A 4709-nucleotide genomic window follows, 5' to 3' on the forward strand; every position below is an offset into this window, starting at 1 on the left:
AAAGCCTTACTGAGATCAATAAATACACCTAATGTATATTTATTTTCATCAAATGATTTAAAAATATCATGAACAAGATGAACAACAGCCTGATTAGTAGAGTGGCTCTTTTTAAACCCAAATTGCTTACTATAGAGAATATTGTTTACATCTAAAAAGTAATACAATCTTTTATACATAATGTGTTCTAATAACTTTGAAAAGCATGATAGTATGGAGATATGCCTGTAATTGGAGACACTAGTCTCATCTCCTGATTTTAGTATAGGTATTACCCTTGCAATTTTAAGTTTATCGGGAAAGATTCCTTGTTTTAAAGAGAGCGTAAATATATGCAAAAGCGGAATTTTTAAATAAGGCATTGATTTAATTACTATATTACTGTTTACATCATCAACTCCATTACCTTTATTCGGTTTAAGTAAGTACACGGCATCTAGTAATTCTGTTTCTGTTAGCATATTATTGTCCATTGTATTATTATTAGAGTTTAGGTATGATTTGAAGCAAGTTTTACTTTTATTTATTTTTGATGCTAAACTTGGACCTGTGCTAACAAATGCATGGTTAAACGAATTAGCAATTATTGTGTAGTTAATAATTTCACAGTCATTTATAATTAGTTTTTTTGGTAAATGAATAATACTCATATCTTTTTTACCTATAACCTCTTTTATTATGTTCCAAGTTTTTTGTTTATCATTTTTGTATTTTAGCAATTGGCTACTATAGTAAATCTTTTTTGAGCGCTTTACAATCGTCACAACAAGGCGATTATAGTTTTTATAGTTTGTTTCATTTTTAAAAGTTCTTTTTTTAATGAACTTCTCATATATCGTTGCTTTTTTTTCGAAGATTTTATAATTCCGAGTGTTATCCAGGGATTTTGTAGAGTTTTTGTTTTAATAAATTTAGTTGTTATTGGGAATGCTTTATTGTAGTGACATTCAAATATATGATAAAATTTATCATAAGCTTCATTAACATTTTTAGTTTTCAAAACAGATTTCCAGTTTGTTGTCGATAAAAGGCTAATAAATGTCACATGAGAAGCGCCCTTAATTACTCGTTTTTTAGTTTTTACTTTTTTAGAAGGATGATTTAACGATTTTTGTGCTGTTATAAAAACCGGAAAATGATCAGATGTCTGTAATAAATATTCCAATTTTAATTTTTATGTTTTTGAAATTATTAATTATAATTTGATCAATTAAAGTAGCAGTATTTTTTGTAATTCGAGTAGGTTTATTTATAGTTGGAATAAATCCATTTTGAAGCATAATATTGAAAAAAGCTCTGACGTCTTTGTTTTTGTTGTATTCAAGTAAATCTAAATTCAGATCGCCTACGAAGTAAACGCATTTGCTACATAATTCTTCTCTTATAATTAAGCTTTTAATTTGTTTGTTAAATGCTTTTTTATTACCACAAGGCGGTCTGTATATGACGTGTACAATTGCGTTCTTGCAAATTTTGTTTACAACTTCAATTGATAACAATTCAAAATCATGCGTAACAACAAAATAATTTTTGCGTAGTTTAAAATCTAAGAAGTTGTGGATAAAAGTGCATAATCCTAATAATCTAATTTAGCATGCCCCGTTAGTTTAAATAGTATGATTTTGCGGGATAAATTTTTGGATTGGTTATATTATTCTAAAAAAACAAAAATAAATTGTAAAAATTTTGTCAAAAAATTAATCAATTTACATGATAAACATTCAAAAATCTGATTGACAAAATCCATAATAACCTGTTTCTTTTCTTTTTTTTGTTGCTATATTTATTTTTTGGAGTTGCTGTTTCAGACTCTTAATAATGTTGTTTTTATTGGATGCAATCATCAAATAAAGAAAACTTTATTTGATTTCTGAAATATCTCTTGTAGTTTTTATTCAATACTTCTTTGATAAATATGTTCAGATAAAATTAGAGAAATTTGAAATTTTGGGCTAGTCATAGAAACAACGTGATAAAAATTTTCTGCATTGTTAATAACAGCTGTTCTGGTAAGAAGCAAATCTCTTAACAGTTGCTCCTAAGCCATCTATAGGTCCTTTACCATGACTAGTTGCACTGCAGTTTCATTTTATAACAATTCCATACTTTTATTGGAGAGCTTGAGCACTGGCTGAATAAATCTGTTTTTAAATTTTATTTGCAGGGCCATCTGTCCGAACTCATAACTCAACAACTTCTTTTCGAAGGCTTTGAATCAATTTATCAAGAACTACTAATGACGCTTTTTTTATTATTAGGTGCACAATCATTAACAACTGCATGACAGTATTTCATATTTTGGAACTACGTAACAGGAGTAAAAATAGTTATCTGTTGTTGATTCCCGTATGCATTTTCTTCTTGTGAAAAGCATTTATAGTTTTTAGCGTAAACTATTTGTAACACTGCTATACTATCCATCTCTTTTGTTCTATTTCTGTCAGATTCTAAACTGTTATACTGCTGTCTTTTGATAAAACTATCATTTAAAAAGGATGGCATCAGTAAACACAGGTGACCATACAAGTGTGCCACTGAAGTACTTTGAACCATTTGCTTTACCCTTCCGTTATCATCTTTCCATTATTTCCGCTCAACAATAGCTTCTAAAGTTTTTTATCACACTGCAATGAATACTTTTTATTGAAACCACATTTTTCGTGCTGATACTCATTAAACCAACATGCTGATTTGTCTGGACATTGAAGACAAGACTCTGGAAATTCGCTTGAATGTAGAGGTATGTTTGAAATGCAGCCGGAGAATTTTTTCAGTACAAGAATTATATTTTGATGGTATATGCATGTGCATACATTAGCTAACATTTGTCGACTAAAGAGGACATGTAAAGGTCTTAAACTTTCAAATTTACTTACGCCAATCTTTATGTTTTTATTTTCTGTCATAAACGAAGCATGCATCTCTTTTATGCATGTGCCATTTTAAATGTGCCATCTTTTTTCTTATTTTTTTTTTTGTTGCAAATTTGTTTTGACATGTTGAGACATGCGGTTGACATCATCATTTTCATAAAAACTACCAACTTTATTCTTTATTTCTTTATTTAAGGAAATAAAAACTCTTTAACTTTTCTAAAACCATTAGAACATTCTACAATAATGCAATGTAGTTTAGAGATTTTAAAACAACTGCTTTTTGCTATCATGGGCTATTGGGTAACATTAGTTTTACTTTATTTACAGCCTTTGATAGAGAAGAAGATGTACTATATGGCTTCTTGTAGCAAATAATTTCATTAATTTTATTTTTATTTGCTTTTCTCCATTTAGCTTTTCTTAAATCTTTTTTTCTATATCAGCTTTTTGCTTTTTACCTTTTGGTGACTGAGTTCGTCTTTTTTTTTTATTCAGTGTTTTTTAACATACTCTTTATTTTTTTCCTTTGCTAAAACAGGATTGAGCCTTCTTAGTTATAATTATTAAAATACAATGACTGGTAATAAGTTATAACTAAAAAAAAAAGAAAAGCAAACAAGTTTAATAATTCTATAGAAGATGCTTTATAAAGTAGTTTCAACATATGTTTTAATACCATATGTTTCAAAAGTTTAAAAAAGTTCTATAGAACTTTTTATTATTTGTTTTGTTATTAAAATTAACTTAACCCTACTTTATAAACAACACCAGTATTTATTTACAACGAGTCGTTACTTACGAGACATTGATTCGTTACTTAAGGGATGTATATAAACAATGCATGTATGCCTAAAAGAAAAGCTTCAATCAACAAAAAATTATCTAGATATATAAGTTATTTAGTATCTTATAATTGCTATAATTCATTTCATAATTAGAGATCGTTTTTAGGTGTAAATTAAAAAAAATGCTGTTTTTGTTACTTACAGTACAGTCGTTTTGTTGGGAAATTATAGCAGATAATATATATTGTTAAATATAAAAAACTTATTTAAGCATACTGCACTTTTTAAGTTCATATATGGTATAATAAATTTTTAAGTTCATATATGGTATAATAAATTTTTAAGTTCATATATGGTATAATAAATTTTTAAGTTCATATATGGTATAATAAATTTTTAAGTTCATATATGGTATAATAAATTTTTAAGTTCATATATGGTAATCATAAGTTCATATATGGTATAATAAATTTGTGGTAGTTAATAGTTAAGATACAAAAAAATTCCTCTTATGATTCTACGCTTTAACAAAATGTAATTTAACTACAATTTATATAGAAAATATGACAAGACTTTTTTTTTATTATTCACCTCGCCACTACAGTCGAGGAGGCTACTTTTTGTGGTTACAACCCTCCCTCAACTCAACTCCGAAACACGAACCTCGATGAGCAAGGCCGCTGCGTGGAGAAACGAGTTGAGCGCGGTACTACCAGGGACGTGGTGGGGATCGAGCTCGGAACTTCTCGCTTATCAGGCGAGCGCTCTACCACTCCACCACTATCGCGTTAATTTAGGAATTAAAAAGAAACTTTACTTTAATTAGGAATTAAAAACAAAAAATAACACAAACAACATTATTAAACAAATTTTAAAACTTTTAAGCATATTGCAACCCAATGATAATTTGGTTTTTGTTTGAATGTATTTATTTTTTCCATCGAAATAACTCACTTGAGCGTGGCCTATATACACGTCTACGTTTATAGAAGTTCGTTAATTACAATAATATTAAGCACAATAAATATTAATTATACAATAATTAAAA

Source organism: Hydra vulgaris, chromosome 03, assembly GCF_038396675.1.
Source record: "Hydra vulgaris chromosome 03, alternate assembly HydraT2T_AEP".
NCBI classification, from domain to species: Eukaryota; Metazoa; Cnidaria; class Hydrozoa; order Anthoathecata; family Hydridae; genus Hydra; species Hydra vulgaris.